Here is a 20,201-nt window from a genome sequence, read left to right as displayed (position 1 = left end):
ACAAGCTCACAACGCCTCGCAGTGCGAGGCGTTGTGACCAGGCGTAGATCTGCTATTTTCACAATATTTATCTGTGGAACCAGGTCAAACTAAATGTAATGCCGACAATTCCAAGTGCTTGTCAGGGTGGGGGGTCCTCAGTTCAAATATGATTATTTTGGTGGGTCACGGCCTGAAAAGTTTGGGAACCATGTTAGGTCCGGGGACCTACAGGGGTCCACAATGGACCCTTACCGGTCTGTAAACCTGAGAGTTTACAAATGGAACCAAATGGACTCGTATAAGACGGGTCCATTTGGTTCCATTTGTACAATCTCAGAGTTAAATGAACAATGAGGACTTTACAGTGTAGATAGGGGATAAAAAAAATCTTATGGGGAGGTTCGTGATAATGCATGTCAAACTGGGGGCTCTTTAAATAAAAAAGGTTTCAGAAGAATCACTGCACTAGGGGGCGTCAGCGTAGCACTGTGGTCTACAGGCTCAGCACATACAGTACATCAGCAGGTGCATTCTGTTCTGTATGTTTCAATATAATGCCCCTGGTGGTAAGTGCACCTGTCATCCCGCACACACACACACACACACACACACACACACACACACACACACACACACACACACACACACACACACACACACACACACACAGTCAATCAATCAACCACAGGGCAAAGGCGATTCAGTTTAGATCAGTTAAAAACTAGGCCATCTATAGCCAATATTACATTACTGGAAAATCCCTGTCGGTCCATTCTGAGGGCGAGTATCACCTTTTGTCCTCTTGGCTAATTTGCACATTCGACGCCTCTCATGCCCGGCCCCCCCGCTGGCCTGTGGGGGTTCGTAACAAAAACCCGCTGCTCGTTGAGTTTCTATCGGATGCCATTGTGGCCCTGTCACTGTCCACTGAGGCTGGTGGTGCCTCACTTGTTGTGGGGTGTTGGGTTGCGGTGTTGTACTGCCAGCAGGGCTCAAACAAGAAGGTGATTCCAAAAGAACATTCCTGAACTCTTCAGTCTGATTGTTGGAGGAACAGGTGAAGGAACTGGATGTTCACTTATACTGTAGCTCTAGGCCGATCAGAAGGACCGCACACCGCAGAACACCTGCTACTGTACCAGGTTCTTATAGGCCAATGAATGCACTCCCCCCTTTCTGCCTCTCTTTCTCTCTCCCATCTCTCTCTCTCTCTTGCTCTCTCACACACACATACACCACCCACACTCATTAACCACCTATTAAGCTCTATATACTTCATACAACGATTAAGCAAAAATTGTTGTGAGCTTGTAGGTTTTAGCTATTTTTGAAACCTTTAGCCTATGATGACAAGCCCAAAATAGGGATGTCATGTTGAAAGTTGTTTAAGTCATCACCAATCATCAATGCCGAGCTGAGGTTTGTGCAAACCTTCTCGTTTGATCGATGGAGCTATTTTCAAAATGTAAAAGCTGTTTTGCAACATAACTCTACCCTAGAGTCTAGACAACTCAAATCCCATACAGATTTTAGTAAACCCATTAGACTATCAAAACATTGCACACCAATTATATTTATTGGCCTTTATCTCTGAACCTGAATTAAATACATTTTAAACCCTATACTTTGTTGACCGGAGTCCCAGGGCTCTATACTAGGCCCCCTCCGGTTTTCACAACTCACACACGACGGAGCTAATGTTGGCAGAAGTTGACAAAATTATGGGGGTCCCTGGCAGAAAATCGTTTAAAAATTCCCCCAAAGCACTGTATCTCTGAACTGTCTCTTTAACCAAATCACACACATGTTCTCCTTTTGGTAACTAATGTAATGCAATATATATTTTTTTCTCTTCCATTCACTGAGCCTCCACTGAAACTGTGGAGCTCAGCCCCCCTGGGCAGGCCCGCCTTCCACTTTGAAAACCTCTCATCTACATGATTGTTTAGGGACGAGAATATTTGTGAAAATGTGTCTTGACGTACATAGGGTTATTTGACACTCTATACTTAACCCATTAAGACCCGAGGCTGATTCTGCACATGTCTTCTAAATCCTAACAGTTTTCTGAGAAACGTATGTTGCTATAGTATCAGTTCTGTAAGACCTCTCTAAACATCATTAACTTCCACAAGGAACTACACATTATCACACGCTCTGATTCGCCAGTCTTCACTTTGACTGGCAGTTCTGCCTTGGTGCCTTGGCGAATGCCAGGATGAAACTCATGGAAATAAAAATCGGTTGATTTTGCATCATGTCTATAACATGCATCCAAGCAATAGATCGTTGACATATTTTTTCTTTATTTTTTTTACATGTGTTGACAAATGTTGGGCATAAATATTTTATTTGAGATTTGGCACTATTGCAATTGATTTTGTATGAAGAATAAGGCATTCTAATGACATACGCAAGCTTTGGTCCCACATAAGTCTGCCTCCGAGCAGACATGAGAAAGAGCGGCCCGCCCACAAAATTCACCGACAATAAAAGAATGTGGGAAGTTGTGTAAATTCCTTTACGTTCTAAAAATAGGGGCGTATACTGCTTAGTGAATCGGGCTCCATTGTCTCCCCTATACATAGTAATACAGTCAAGCTCCTAGCACCCCAGGGAGTCTATCCACAAGTTTCCTAGGGCGTTGTGGGCATCACTTCCTGTCGATTTGATCCCTGATACCTGATCAAGTCGACAGGAAGTGATGCCCACAACGCCCTAGGAAACGTATGGATACATTTATGGAAGGGTGACTGGGGTGGCAGTGGCTCAGGGCTCCCGAAGAGCAGGTTGGTGCCTTGCATGGTTTCCTCCGCCATCGGTGTGTGTGTGAATGAGTGAATGTAATGCACAATCTATGTAAAGTGCTTTGGATAAAAGCGCTATATAAATGCACCATTTACCATTTATTGTTGCAAAAAGTTACATAGTGTTGCTTTAACATACAAACTGCAAAAAGATATCTACAGTTAGCAACAGACTAACATTATTGAATACTTTTAGTTGTTGTCTTTTATAATAACATATTTTATTGTATAACTTGCCTTTTTTTGCGCATAACATATAACTGGTTGGTTAGATCTTACATAGTTTGCCAGATTACCCATAATCCCTGAACAACATTGATACCACACTGCAAAGGTGTGAACTGACTCTGTCCTATAATCTTAGCTGTGGGCTTTTGAGATTTTCATCAACTGGCACATCCTCTCTCTCTCTCTCTCTCTCTCTCTCTCTCTCTCTGTCTCTGTGTGTGTGTGTGTGTGTGTGTGTGTGTGTGTGTGTGTGGGGGGGGGGGGGGGTGTACAAGTACATGAGCAAGAGCCTATTGTAATGTGAAGTTTTCTGGAGGGGGACCCGTCACCTCACTGCATAAAAGAGGTCAAAGCGGAAGTGCTAATAGCCTTCAGCTGTGTGATTCCAAATGAAAGAATCCAGCCCAGCCTCAAAAGGCTTATTTAACCACTTTTTTTTAAACCTATTTTGGGCATGTCATATAGCCATAAATTGTATATACTTGTCATACGACAAAATCTGAACTGTAAAGACCATTTGGTCTGATTGTTCAATCTGTTTTAAACACATTTCAGGTTCGATGAAAATAAAAAATAATATGACTGTGTGCAAGGGGTTGCTTGCAAAGATTTATAAAAACATTTTCAAACAATTTCCAAAATGCTGAAAATTGCCGATCTAAAAGCTCACAACAAGTAGATATATAATATATTCAGTGAGTATTCATCATGTGACAAAGTAAGTAGGGCTTAAGTGGTGGGCCTACATGGTTTATAAAACTGAATATTTATAGTATCTACAAGATAAAATCACAATACACCGTATACACATATATAGCCTATACAATAATGTTTAAAATGTAGATTCTATTCTAAACTGGCCTTTAAAAGTCTTGCTTGGAATGGGATGAATGGTCTGTATATCTTTCACCTCAAATTTGTGGGGATCTGAGTTTGAGTGCTAGTACTACTGGTTTGCTGATTGGGTTCTGGTGGAGAGTTGCCAGGTTTCTGAAGGCCCCCCGAGGCCCCCCTTCAGAACCAGAAGGCCCAAAGGTAAAGTCCCTACACAGTGTAAGCTCCTGCACTGCAGTACCTATGGTTTATGTTCGTTGTCCGGTGCTCATATCCAGTGCTACAGCCCGCCTATGGTATCCGGTAAGTTCCACACACATAAATGCATGCACGCACACACATACAGTATATATACGCTCTAGTATTTAAACGGTGCATTCAAAAGGATAGTTCACCCCCAAAATGACTTTTTTTCTATCGATTACACACCCCGTAGACTTGAATTCATGGAGAGTCTCCTTTGTGTCTCCTACCGCAGCCACTGCCGGTCATCACATTTTTGGCTTAGGAATGCAACAAAAACTAAAAAATATCTTTGAATTCAAGTCTCCATGGGGTGAGTAATCGATAGGGAAAAAAAGTCATTTTGGGGTGAACTATCCCTTTAAGCGAAGTGATCCAGTACTGTGCTTCTTCTGCAAATGGAATATTGCATATGTCCTGCCAGTGGTGATTTTCCAGGTGCGCTTTGCTCTATCTGAGCTGACAGGCCGTGCTTCAGGTCCCTGTCCCATGCTGGAGCAGTGGGCAAACATAATCAGTTTATACCGTATTGTTGTTGCTTCTCAACCTCCTCAGAAAATGCAGGTTGCTGACTTTTGGTGTTGTCTTTCTCTGCCACGGCAGCAATGAATTGACTAACCATAGCGTTAGCTGTATCAGGATAACAAAAACGTTCACACTGTCACAAGATCTGTTTGTACCTGCACTTTGAGTTACAAACGGATAAACAATGACAGCTCTTTACCGTGTGGGCATAATAACATCAACAAGTGATAATAGCAAGTGATTTGTGTCTAACTTAATACAGAGATCCAGTCAAAGAGGTATGAATTCTAAGTGGTACTGTACACCTGCAGCATTTGTGGCGTTTGATTTTTAAATGTCCTGTATCAAATGCCTTATTCAGGTCCAAAGATATTTTATCATATTCAACAATGCCTTGCAACTACTCCTGAAATGAAAACTATTAGCTTTTCTACTTTTTGCATTTCTGGTCTGGCAAACCATCCATTGTGAGCCCTGGCCTCTGGCTGGTAATGATTCAATGTTTAGTCATCAGGAACAACGGTACAGCTCTGAATCCCTGTGGGCTTCGTCCTGCACAGCAACACAATCTAACGTTACGTTACTGTAGTCCTGTATTCATGTGCCCATGGGTCCTTCCTGAAAGAAACTAAAGCTTATTCCTGATGGAAAACTTTAGTTGCAATAAATGGGGCACAGGTGTTTACACAGTCCTTATGATCATTGTAAAGCTTTTTTTTTTCTTTTTTCGCCAGGCTGAAGGCAAGGGACGGAGAATGAGAGAGTGAGGGACAGGTGCAGTCATAACATACAGAATAGAATGCACCTGCTGATGCACTGTATGTATGTATGCTGAGCCTGTTGACCACAGTGCTACGCTGTGTGTGTGTGTGTGTGTGTGTGTGTGTGTGTGCGCGCGCGAGCGCACGTGCCGTGGATGCTATAGTTATGTCCTTTTATTTTCATTTTCTACAAGGGGAAATTGTTTTGCTCAATGCATACATTCAAGACAAGACAATAGATAAATATACACCTGCACATTTAAAACACCGAGCAACAGACAATATCTATGTCTAATTCAAAATTTAGAAGGGTCTGTAAAGGAAAGCAATGTCCTCTCCACACTCGTGGAACGCACATTGTGTGTGTGTGTGTGTGTGTGCGTGCGTGCGTGCGTGTATGTGCCTGTTTGTCTAGAGTTAATCTCAGAAACCATGTGGATTTACAATCACCATACTTGATAGTTAGGCAGAGGAAGACACCCCACCCCACATTTTTGAGTGGTGCTAGCCACTCCAAGGAGTGACTTTGTCCTGGTGTGTGTGTGTCTGTGTGTCCGTCCGTCCGTCCGTATGAGCCTCTCTGTATGTTTGAGCACAGCCTCAACAGCTGCGGCTGATTGCAACACAAAGATGCAACCAGTTACACTAATTATACACACACACACACGCACACACACACTCACACACAACACACACTTTTGAGTAAAAATACTTAATGAGTAAAAATACTTAAAATGAGTCAAAATACTTAAATATTAGTAAAGATACTTTAAAGTTCCTAAACTGAGTAAAAATACTTTAAATGAGTAAAAATACTTTAAATGAGTAAAAATACTTAAAAGATGTTACAATGAGTAAAAACACGTAAAAATCAATAAAAACATTTTAAAGTACTTAAAATTTGTAAAAATACTTTGAAGTCATCAAAGTCTGTAAAAAGTAACTAACGAAATGAACTCATGAAAAGCACCACTCTCTTCACATTGGGTGTGATTTTTTCAAATCAGTGTCATGGCGGTATACCAGTCCACTTTACATTTTGGCCTATAACTAGAACCATCGGTTGTACAAACAGCTTTTTGATTTTCCAAATTGGAATCATAATGTTGTTGGGCATCTATAGAGGGCACCTGCAAAATCGTTTTCACTTCCGCCAATAGGGGAGGATCCAAATGTGAGGAGTTAAACCGTATGTCATAGAAATGCTATTTCCCCTGCATCTTCCTCAGGTCTTGACGGCTGCAACCCACAACTTACACAGCCCTGGGTAGGCCAGCCTGGCGAAGATAGGCCCTCAGTCTCTGACTGTAGAATGCCCCTTTCTAGTTTACAGTATATGTATCATTGATTATTTCTTGTAAAAGAACAATAGCATTTAGACATACTGCAGTACAACGAAATATGATAACAAAAGTGCATGAACAATGGAAAATGTACCTTGTCCCTATCTACTGTATTGTGCTGCCTGTCAAAGTGTGAGTGTGATTATACAAGCACGGGATGGTCCGAGGTAAGCAGTGCCTTTTCAACTTGAATTTGATCAAATTTCTCCTTTTAGTCTGGGGTCACACAATACAGGTTTGTGTGACGGTGGTCCTCTGGGGACCACCCGGCCCATCACTAATAGTACAAGTGTGTGACACTCACACCAGGAAGGGGGGGGGGGGGCATGACTTTGAAACACGGGCTACAGTACCTTTTGTTAGTTCTACCTAAACAACTGACACTGTTACGTACACTGGACTCTATTCTGTTGAATAGCATTCACTTAATTCCCTGTACAGTAGATAGGGTTACGGACAGTTTCACAGTACGGTCAACATCACGTGTGCTTATGTAACTTTACAGTCGTTCATTGCAAGTTGTGATGTAATTTCTATATACAGAGGTATTCTTTTTATTAGTTACTAAGGTGTGGTGAAAGTGAGGCTAGGTATTAACAATACAGTATGTCGTGCTGGGGAAGAAGCCTTAAGAGCCATCGGTTGCAATTGATATAGAGCATTGACGGTAAAAGATACATCATTTACACATCCAACCCAAGACATAATACGTAGGCTACATTTATTCAATTGCAGAAGTGCTTTTGGTGATCTAATATATCTATTTGTCTTTCTTCAAATGGGTGATAGAATGAGGGCATAAATGATTAATTAATTAAAAAGTGGTTTCAGCTATCGCATGCGATAACATCATCATTTTCAACCTGGAGAAATCAAATATCAATTGGGCACAACCTCAGGGAGGGCATAAAAGGTTCACTTCAAGGCATAACAGAAATAGGTCATGCCAACCGTATCAAGTCATGTCTTTTATGGAGGTGTGAGGCTGCACATTTCTCCATCGAAACGTTGGTAGCCTAGAGGTTGTATTAAGCTTATTAATTTATACTCTGTCGCACTATGAAGAGAACAAATTATAGGCTTTAGTGGGAAAACAACCCTGGCTCAAAGGCTGGAAATGATATCAGGGGAATATTTCATTCTGTTTTCCTTATTGTAACGGGACAAGTGACTTAACCGCTTTGAGCCTGGCGTTCCTATTTTGGTCATTATAGGCGGCGATGCAACATGTTGTAAGCTTGTAGATTGGCTACTTTTGCTATTTCTGAAATGGAGCTTCAGTGGTTAAGATTTACTTTTATGTAATAGCAAAAGAAACAACTGAAAACACATCATTTATCAATAAAAGCATAGAGCAAGCAAACACAACAGAGTTGTTACAATGGTAAAAACAAAAATGTAAAAAAATATAATCCAATTATGTTCTTATTTATGACAGGTAAAGCTTGCTAATTTGTAAGCCTTATACCTGCCTAGTGCCTAACTGTACCAGTCAGTTCAGTACAGGTGAGACAAATTCATAATCTTGCTCTGATTGGCTACACAAATGGCCCCAGGGGGAGGAGTTAAGCCTCTGGGCTCTTCTGGTATTCGCTGAAACAATAAAGGACCTGTAGATTCATAAGAGGGAGGAAAAAAAAGTTAAATTTAAGCCTGAGCCGCTACCCTGAAGACATAGTTAACATAAACCTAGCCTCCAGGCAGCAGCTCTCCAGAAAAAGAAAAAGATGCTATCAACACATTTAAATATGATAAAACTCCTGCTTTTACTGGGCTTGACACAGGTAAGCTGATATCATTTTCTCACTTTAAGATTCTTTATTTTCTTAAACCTTTAAAAAACATGTAGTTGACATTGTTGTGAGAAGTAGTGGCTATATACTTTTAAAAAATGTTTTCCCTCATAATTTACACGTTTCCTATTGTTGGTGTACTGTACACGGTACCGAGAGGGCAGAATATGAAGGGAGGACTTTGGTAATAATACACAGCCTCTTTTGAGTATCATTGCTTTCAACAAGTGCATGTGGCATGCCCAACCTTAGCTCAATAGACAAATTCATTCCGACCTGAAAGAAATACCTGCACTGACCAGCGCTGAAATCTGTGTTGAGTGAAGCTAATGTGCTGCCTGCTGCCTGAGAATATGATACTAGGGGATAATTTGCCTCAGGATATAATGTGAAATACCTACAGCCCGCCACACACTGGAATTATGTCCTTGTCTAGAAAACATCCCCCCTTGTTTCTCTCTCTCTCTCTTTGTCCAGTAATTTACCGCTTTCATTTGTTTTCTCTTTCCCTTTCAGATCCCTTACGCTGATACTCAAAGTCTTGGTAAATAAACCTCTTTTACCTTTTCCTCAGCAGGACAATGCATGACCAAGCCCAAGCTGACGCTCTGTACAGTACAACTGCATTTGAAATATATCTTTACACTTTTTGGATAAAGTGATTATTTAATCAATTTGTTATTTTACACATTTTGTTGAAGTAAAAATTTAAACATCAAGTATTTTTCATTACGTATTTGTGTTGGTGGCCAACATTTGTTTTTTGTATAGTTTAGTACAGTATGTGTGCTGAAATGCCACCTATACATATATACCTCTAACAGTAATCACATAATCCCTAGTTTATACTTGACCAAAATTGCTATCTTGACCATTTTTATTGAAAATTAAGATTTTTTTAAATTCTCATCTCAAACAAATTATTGTCATTTTTGTAAAATTATTGATATAAAGACCAAATTAGGGGCGGCAGGTTAAAAGTGGTTCAGCACAGGTGAGACAAAAAGTGGTTAACAGTGGAAAAAAAGGTTTCCCCCGCACAGGGGGTCTGATTACACATCACATGTTTCCTCTCATCTGTCCCTCAGACCTCACCGTATCAGTGTACACGGTGACATCTAAGAGTATGACAGTGCGGTGGAGCGGGCAAACGGGCGCCAGCTCCTACAAGGTCACGGCGACGCCCAAGAACTCTCCCGAAGACAGACAGGTGTTTGCTCTGTTCGCCGGCACCACGGTGATGGGCTCCGTCACCCCCCTGGTCCCCGACACGGTGTACACCATGCAGGTGGAGGCCATGGATGACGGCCTCGTGCTGAGCAGTGCCGAGACAGAGCAGACCACAGGTCAGGACAGATATTCAAGTTCAAGTTCAAGTTGTATTAGAAAAAAATCATTGAATAACAGTATGTTATCAATTGTCATCAAATCATCAAACATCAAAACACCTCAAACAATAAAAAAAAGTCTCTATTACTTCTGGTAAAGCTTGTAAAGCTGGTAAAGCTTCGGGACATCTGCCGGTGACCCAGTGATACGCCACGTCCTTAAAACCCAGAGTGTTCATTCATCGATGAATCGGTCGATTTGGTCTTAGTTGACAAAGACTTTGTTCGTTTCTTGTCAGTTGTTTCCAAACTCTACGTAATTATATAACAATAACTTTCAATAACCGGTAGTATCCATTGTCCAGTATATACATCAGTCTTTAGAAGAACCAGTATAGATTTACGTTCGAGAGAGTCATTGTGTCTCTCCGCTCTCTCTCTCCAGCCCCCGAGATCCCCACCATCGAGCAGGTCTACTCCAAGCAGAGCGACAGCATCACCGTGGAGTTCACCGAGGTGTCGGGGGCGTCCAGCTACATCCTGAGGGCGGAGAACGTCGCGCTGGGCTTCTTCTCGGAGACGGCAGTGTCTGGCTCGCCGAGCACGGTGCTGCAGCTCCAGCCCTACACGGACTACACCCTCAGCGTCATGTCGGTCAACGTCGGCGGGCGCAGCCAGCCGTCGTACACCGTCGAGGCCAGGACAGGTAAACTCCAGACCCGAGTCACCTGGTCCTGGACCAGTGATTCTCTCAACCGTTTACATTTCAAGGACCCCTCGTTTGAATTACAATAGGCTGCGGACCCCTCTTTTTGATGGGATCCCAGTCTACACTGTAAACTCCTCAGTGTTATTTTAACTCTGAGAGTGAACAAATGGAAACAAATGGACCCTTCCGGGTCCATTTGGTTCCATTTGTGCACTCTCAGAGTTACTGGCCCATGAAGCTCCATTTGGACAGTCACCTGGACGGTTACAGTATGTCACAGCCAAACTAAAGTAAAAACGGCTTTGATCAATAGCTTTGGTCACACACTTCTGCGCTCGAGACTCTTCTAGGACTAAGTCAGTGGTTCTCAAAAAATGTCATCTCAGGGACCCTCAAATTATTGTGCATTTGGCCACAGACCCCCATCTGAATATGTTGTGCCAGGGACCTCCCATACAAGATTTGTTTCGTTAAAATGACAGTAGCAGATCTACAAGCTGTGATCGGCTATTTTCAAATGGTCGATGTAGATTTTGATGCTATGTATTAATTCACTTTGCTGGGGAAGCCCACAAAATGTGTAAAATAACTAATTGGACCCCACTTTGAGAACCACTGGCCTAAGTCATATACACTGTACATAATACAGCACCATCCCTGCACCTGCTCCGGTGTGCGGCGTAGGGCCTCTGAATGATGCACTTTGTTGGGCGCAAACAATGGATATGAGCAAAACAACAAAGTTTTCAATCTGCGATGCAGAAGAATACACACAATGGACCTCTCCCATCGTTTACACTGGCTCAGACGATGGAAGATTAAAAATGGTTTACTTAAGATGGCAATCAGTTTATGGCTGAAACGGCAGAGTCCCTGTTGTTGTTGCCAGAGGACAATAGCCTCCTACCTAACTCCACCGGTCACACTGGAGTGTCATTTGACCATCCCATTGTCAGGAGTGTTGACTTTAGGTAGCGAAACAGGCTCGGTTGGAAACTGTATCCATCTCTCTGCGCTTTGCCATTCTCCGAATATGAAAGGGAAAACCATGAGAACTAGGTTGTCTCCTCTCCCGAAGGAGAAGTCGATGTAATGCAATCTCTTAAAAATCCATCATTATTTCACACTTCTTTCAAAAAAATTAAAATAAACGGAGGGGGGGAGGGGGTTGGTTATGGAAGGCAGAGAATGGTATGTCTGTCCATATTGTAAATTATTTGGCAAATTTTTCCATCACCCCCGGCATCTCCACAACAACCACCTAATACTGCAGTGATTCTCAATAACCCCCAGTTTGATATGCATTATAGACCGCCGACCCCACAGAGAGCATACAAATAAGGCTCTATTTGGCTCCTGATTATATAATTTAGCTGGGGGACACCCACTCCTGTTCTCAAGGACACCTGCACCCTTTGAGAACCTTTTTAATTTCACAGACCCTCAGTTTGATATGTATTACACCACAGACCCCCATTTGATAAAAAATAATATATCTCTGGGACCCCAATCTACCCTGTACAATCCTCAGTGTTAATTTAACAAATGAAACCAAATGGACCCTCCATTCGGTTCCATTTGTTACAAGCCCATAAGGCTACATTTTTGGTTCCTACTGTAACTATCGATCATTTAGCCCCTCAAGGACCCCATGGGGTCCCCAGAATCCACGAACCAGCCACCTATACTGTACCTATTGGCTGATCCTTTGCTCTCTTCTCGAATCCCCTGTGCCTGTGTGTCCATAGTGGTGGTGGCTCCGCGGGTGGTCACATCCTCCCCAAGCAACGACTCCATCGTGGTGAGCTGGTCCCCCGTGGAGCACGCGGTCCAGTACACCCTCAGCATCATCCAGCAGGGCACAGACAACCGCACCATACTCAACACCACCGAGCAGACGGTGCTGATCGAGGAGCTGGAGGCCGGGGAAACATACTGCATCAAGACCACCGCCTGGGACGCCGAAGGACGCACCGGAGACGACATCACAGAGTGCCAGGTCACACGTAAGCATGGCCCCATTATGACAAGAGACACCGTGGTCTGCAGAAACAAAACTCCAACAAGCGTGACATTATATATACCAATTTTTTTACTACTTAGGCGTTGGTACGGAAGCGTATTGCTGCATGGCAGAAAAAAAGATACAAGAAACGTATCTACTTATCTTATCTATTCTCTGTCCCTACATGTTTATGCTAAAATGTGTCATTATAACATCAAAATATCTTGTTATAACTTCAAAAACATCTTGTAACTTTTCACATTTTAACATGATAATGATCTGTTTTTAATTTGAAATAATAAAATAAATTGATTAAAAAACAAATCAATCTCCAAAATCATGATCCACTTTCTTGGTATAAGTGAGCAGCAGCGTTCTGAATCAACTGATGCGGTCTTAATAGCCTTGTATCTCCATTCCTTGGTCCAGGTCCTCCAAGCCCGTCTTCACCCGAGATCATTTTTTCGGACTCGTTTGGCCGGGGTCAGGAGATGTCCGTGTACTGGGACCGCAGTACCGGTGCCAACAGCTACGTTGTCTTTTCCAACAACGGCCAGAACTGCTCCACCATGGATACTTACTGCATCATCTCCCCTCTGGAGTGTGGACAGGTCCATTCTATCTCTGTGACCGCCGAGAACGAAGCCGGACCCAGTAGCCCCTCTGAACCGAGGGACATCGATACATGTGAGTTCAGTGATTCTCAATTTTTTAAATTTAAATTAAGGACCCGGACCCCCGGTCTGGTATGCATCATGGCCACTGACCCCCTTAACTCTGAGGGTGTGCAAATGGAACCAAATGGACCCGTCCGTTGTACACACTCAGAGGTACAGACCAGTAAGGGTCCCTTTGGTTCCTATCAGTCATTTAGCTGGGGACCCCCTGGAACCCCCTCAAGTACCCCTGGGGGTCCCCGCCCCGGACCCCAAGCACTGCATGCCTATGAGGCACAAACTCTCATTTGAGAGTCATCACCATACAGTTAAAAACACTATTCTCTTGTTGCACCACATACAACAATGGCCAAATATGGGATGACACATTTTGAGGGGCCAGAATATATCAACATTTTATTTATGAAAATGTATTTCCAGATAGAAAAATCTCTCTCTATTTTTGTTGGTGTGTGAAATGTATCCCTCCGCAGTATAGACAGTAAAATCCTTAGGTGTATACAGTACATTTAACAGTGTACAAAAGTAACCAAATGGACCCTTCCTTAAGGGTCCACATCGTAAGGGTCCAAATCGACCTGATTAGGCTGGATTTGTACACTCTTTAAACACAAGTAAACACTAAAGGATTCTACCGTAGGACTTATATGCTGCATGCATAGTATACAGTAGTATATTTCATGCCCAATACTTATTGTTGCCGTTTCTGAACCCCTCTTTCAGTTCCGTGCGCCCCGATGGATATCTGGGTGCAGGAGAACGAGCCAGGCAGCTGCAGGGTGGCGTGGAGCAACGTCTCGCTGGCCGACTTCTACGTGGCGTTCATCAAGAGGGACGACGGCGCCGAGGAGCACTGCAACACCACCGACGTGTCCTGCCAGTTCCCCTGCATCTGTGGCTACACCTTCCTGACCACCATCTTCGCCTACAACGAGGCCGGGTCCAGCCCCCAGGGCAAAGTGCTCAACTACACCACCAGTAGGACTTCTGTGCACACGCACACACGCACGCACGCACGCACGCACGCACGCACGCACGCACGCACGCACGCACGCACGCACGCACGCACGCACGCACGCACGCATTTTCTTAACCACTTACATTATATAGGGCTCATACAACAAACAGCAAATAGTTGAGTTCATAGCAAATATGAACTTGTAAATCTGCAATTTCTTTTGCTATTCTTTTTATTTTGTAAAACGTTTTTTTTGTTTTGTTTTTTATTTATTTTTTTTTAAATTCTTTAAATTCTTTTAATTTTTTTTATTTTCAATTTTTTTAAATGTTCATTTTTTTAAAAATTCATTTTTTTATTTGTACATTTAAACATTTGTACATTTATACATTTTTAAATGTATTAATTAATTTATTAATATTTATTATTTTGAAGGAGAGACATGGATTCTCAGAATTCTGTTAATAAAACTGTCTCATCTGTCTCCCTCTCGTCCCCAGTTCCCTGCTGTCCAGAGGATGTCATGGTCATGCTGGCTTCCACCGAGACGCTGGAGATCACGTGGCAGCCGGTACGAGGAGCCGAACTGTACGAGACCACGGCGGCACAGACCAATGATGTCATCCATTGTAACGACACGGCGCCAGTGTGTGCGCTGTCCGACCTGCAATGCAACACCCTTTATTCTGTGGTGGTCACGCCCTGCAGCGAGTTGAGGGGCTGCAACCTCACCTGTACACCACACACACAAGAGACAGGTACAATCATTGACACCTATTGTTTATCTACCTAGTATACAGTATACCTGTAAATAAATAAATACATCATTTAAAAAGAAACAACATCGTCGATGTATATGTGCTTATGGCAGGGATCTCCATATGGGCCTAATCTGGGCACTCACACCCGTGGGTATCTCATATACAGTATGCCCATGCCCATATATCTATCATATATGGGCATGTGACATGCTGATTTGTGCCGACGTCGGGCATGTCCATACCTGCCCGTCGTTGATGGGGATATTGTGTTGACCCAAATGTCCCGGCCATTTTTGGGCATATCTGCACACTGCCTGCCATAACTTGAACATTATATAGTAGATGTGTGTGTATGCGTGTTTGTGTGCGTGCATGCATACAGCAGCATGTGTGTGTGAGTGTGTGTTTGTGTGTGTGTGTGTGTGTGTGTGTGTGTGTGTGTGTGTGTGTGTGTGTGTGTGTGTGTGTGTGTGTGTGTGTGTGTGTGTGTGTGTGTGTGTGTGTGTGTGTGTGTGTGTGTGTGTGTGTGTGTAAGAGTTAATTGCTGCAATACCATAATTTCTGACACCTAATGTCTACAATTTGACAAGAACTTCATGTTCCGTGTACAAAGGGGTTCCACCACGCCTCAAGCCAAATTCAGGCTGGTCCGGTGCATCTCAGGACTGATATGTGTAGAAGGAAGGCACTATGGAGCAAACTCGGACAATTAAAGCCTTTTTATTCACAGGGTGCAGGCAAACAGAGTGACAACGTTTCGACGTCAACTCATCTTCGTCAGGTCATTCATGTTCCGTGTGTTTTTGTGGTTCTGCAGCTCCATGTGCTCCGGAGATCATAAAGGTGACCCAGACGGACTTGACCACCGCCTTGACCAGCGTCACGGTCCTCTTCACCAACCCCAACTCTGCACCGACGAACTACACCATCACCGCCACCGGGCGCACCGACTCGCACTCCTGCCACTCGCAGTCCACTTCCTGTGAGCTGACGGCGCTGCCCTGCGGGACAAAGTACGAGGTCATGGCGGTGGCGATCACTGGCGTGGGGCACAGTCTACCCAGTTTCACTCTGCCCTTAGAAACAGGTAATGCACCGGCGGTGTCACCAAGAGCACGCCAGTGTCGGTTTATGACATTGGTGTGTTACATCCAATTACTGTGTACTTAATAATATAAGTAATAATAATATGCGTGTTTATTTATTTTTTGATTCACTGACTGAAATGAGGAAACTTAGCAGATACGCTTCTTTGAAGCTCTGAAGTAATGGATAATATGAGTAAATTAGTTATGGTTGGAACGTCCAATGGGATATAATCCCATAACTAAGAACCCCAAAGACTTCAGTATAACATAAGTAATAGAATAGAAACGGATAGAGACGCAACTCCCATTGCCCACCTGTCAAAATGGATTGCAATATTAGACGTCTGTAACGTGTACTGGTCATACGTCATTAAAATGCATCAACAGAGTCTGGGTGGCGCATGGGTAAAGTTCCTGTTCACCACCGTGGGCTGGAGACTGGAGTTCAAATTCTCCACAGTGCCTCCTCCATGGCTTGGCCGGGTGCTCCGAGTCCAATGAACTCAATTTGGAATCTTCATTATTGACTCCCAATTGCTCCGGTTCATTCAGCGAGCGGAACTGGGAGGGATAGCGTAATGTTCCTCCGCACGTCCTCCCGGTGAAACTACTCACTGTTGAAAAGGGTGAGAAGGGGCTGGCAACATCACATAGTTGTGTGTGTGTGTGTGTGTGTGTGTGTCGGAGGACAAGAGACACATGGTTTTCTACACCCTCACCAAGGCCAAACAGTAGGGGTCAGCAGTGACAGACCCCACTACATGGGGGAATTGGGAATTGGCATAGAGCACCGAAGTCTGACGTAATTTTTTATACCGTTTAGAACTGTGTTCCAAAAAAAAAAAAAATGAGCACAGCGGTTTGACTCATACGGATATGAAGCATCAACTGACGGCGTTACCGCCGCCGAATTAATTATAGTAATATGAGTGACTGACTATCGTAAACGATACAGAGCCACCTCCCTGACAAAAACGCTGGGACAATTAGTTTATTTTTGGACCACAATTCTTATATAAGACGATTCTAAGATGACATAATGTGATTCTCCATAGAGAAATTACTTCCGTGACCCAGGGGATGAACGAGTGACGTCAGGACTTCTGTACTCGCATGTTCATTTGCACCCTGCGATAATACTGTGTTCCGCTCCCCAAGGTCCTTGCTGTCCCGCAGCTGTCAACGTGGAGCAGATCACCCAGGCCATGACCAATGTCACGTGGTCGCCTAGCGACGGGGCTCGCTCCTACATCACAGCGCTGACGTCCCCGCGCGGACACGCCAAGTGCCACACGCTGGAGACGCACTGCATGATGGGATGCATCACCTGTGGCACCAACTACAGTGTGAGCTTGGAAGCCTTCAGCAGCACCGGGCACAAGTCACAGTGCAACTACCAGGGCTTCTCGTCCAGTACGTTTCTGCTCCATCTGTTTTGTGTCCCCAATCCATACATTTTATGTACACAGATACATAAACACACAAACAGTTACAGTTTACTTATAGTAATGACATGCATGCTCCCACATTGGGCTGAGGTGAAGCACATCCTTTTACACCTCTTACTTAAAGATTAGTCACCCCATGGAGACTTGAAAACATGGACATCTTTTTGTTTTTGGCGCATTCCTAAGCCAATAATTTGATGACCGGCAGCGGTTCCGGTACCGCAACCGCTGCCTACCTGGTCATCAAATGATTGCCTTAGGAATGCGACAAAAACTAAAAGATATCCATGAATTCTAGTCTCCATGGGGTGACTAATCGATAGGAAAAAAGTATTTTTTTGGGTGAACTATCCCTTTAATGCAAACATTTGCCCTGCTTAATACCACCCCATTAAAACTGCAATCCATAACCCGGGATTCCAAACCAGGCCCCAGCTGTGCAAGTAGCCTGGTAAACCCTCCCTCCGGAAATCTCATTTCCATTTGATTTCACTTCTGAAATCAAATGGAAATGAGATTTCCGGAGGGAGGGTTTACCAGGCTACTGTGCAAGCGCCAACGTTTTTTCATATTGAGCAATAAGGGAAAACACACTTGGGAAGGCAAGTTGTTTCCATGCAATACCTCTTGTCAACCACTAGTTGTCCTACCTGACACCAGGTTCTGAATGTCTCAATACGAGACAACCTCTACCCACCGTAGTTGTAGTTATATTGCATTAACATATCATACAGATTGATTAAAATACAATTTTATTCACACAAAAAAAGTTATGGATAGCAGCTTTAAGTTTGAACAACTTGAACATAAACTTTAACACTAACTTGCTCCCCTATATTTGTCTTGCCTATACTGCATGTATTTTGTCTGCATTAATATACAATCAATGCATGGAGACGTTTTTGTATGCAACTGGGATTAGGAATACCTATAAAACATGACACAGTATATAACTCTTCTCAGTGGTGGAAGAAGTACTCAGATATTTTACTTAAGTAAAAGTAGCAATACCACAATATAAAAATACTCTGTTACAAGTAAAAGGCCTGTGTTCAAAATGTTACTTGAGTAAAAGTACAAAAGTATTGGCATCAAAATATACTTAAAGTACCAAAAGTAAAAGTACTAAAATGTTTGAAAATAGCAGATCTACAAGCTCACAACGACGTGTCCCGACGCGACACGTTGTGAGCTTGTAGATCGGCTATTTTCAAATAGCCTAGGTATGAAATAGGGCTAAAGTGGTTGATGTATGTTTCATAATATAATAATTTATATCTGCAAAGTAACTAGTAACTAAAGTTTTCAAATAATTGTAGTGGAGTAAAAGTACAATATTTGCCTCTGAGATGTAGTGGAGTAGAAGTAAAAGTAGTGAAAATTGGAAATACTCCAGTAAAGTAAAAAATACCTCAAAATTGTACTTAAGTGCAGTACTTGAGTAAATGTACTTTGTTACTTTACACCACTGACTCTTCTCCCTTCCTCTCCTCTCCCCCTCTTTCCTCTTCTCTCTTCCGTTTCAGGTGCCTGTTGTCCGGCAGGCATAAAGCTCTATAAGATGGACAACACGTCCCTGAGGATATACTGGCGCTCGTCGGGCCGCATGCAGACCCAGAACTACACGGTGGACCTGTCCGGCACGGGAGCCAACTACAACTACACCTGCAACGGCAACAGCTTCTGTGACGTGGGAGAGGTGATGTGCGGGGACGTTTACACCGTGGTGGTAGCCCCGGTGGGACAGGACGGCAACACGGTCAGCTTCTGTCCACGTAGGATGTATTCTGGTAAGTGATGAAGGCTGAATCGATCAATCAATCAATATTGATGAAGGTTGTTAGGCCCTATTTTCACCATGCCTTACCCATTATCCCTAAACTTCTTTGCCATTATCTACTATTTTTTAAAACATTTTCAAATATTTCAACTAGCCGATCTACATCGACACGTTGTGAGCTTGTAGATTGGCTATTTGAACTATTTGCACTGACGAAACTAGGGCCCGCTGTGTATTATGCTCTGTTTAGATCATAGATAGGTGTTAAAGATGTTAGTGCATGGTAGTTATGTGACCACAATGGAAATAAGCTCTCAAGCCTTTTTGTGTTTTATCCTTTTGACAGATATGTATATCTTCATGTAAATGCATTTTTGCCAATAAAATATCAATCAATCAATAAATCAATAAAACAACAAATCAATGTATTCCTATCATATTACAGTGTCCTGCTCAGGAGGAGATATTGGAATGGGTAAGTATTCTCTCGTAACACAGAAGTGCACATTTGTGACTCATTTGTAGTCAGTTTGTACATAGTTTCTGCTCTAATTCATTCCCTTCTCTTGTGTCCATCAGTGATCTATCGAGGAAAGCGAAGTGTGGATTAAATACGGTGAGTTCTGTGTTCCTTCTGACTCCAGATATGACACCGACGCGTGTCGCAACACACACACACACACACGCACACGCACACGCACACGCACACGCACACGCACACGCACACTGAGGATCTGTTGCGTAATATGCTGTCATCTGTGCACCAGGGTGTTGATTGTGATATCAAAGTCATCTACGGTATCGTTGCACCATTGATGGGTATCCTGTAACAGCGTCATTAGTGTCCACAGATTTGGCAGAGTCTATAGGACGATGGTAACAATAGGGTTGAATGTCTGGTTAGAGGAACAGAGAGAATGCAGACAGGCGT

This window comes from Gymnoscopelus braueri (genome assembly GCF_963280865.1).
Source record: "Gymnoscopelus braueri genome assembly, chromosome: 10".
NCBI lineage: Eukaryota > Metazoa > Chordata > Actinopteri > Myctophiformes > Myctophidae > Gymnoscopelus > Gymnoscopelus braueri.
The sequence above is the reverse complement of the archived record's forward strand: the minus strand, read 5'-3'. Positions refer to the sequence as shown.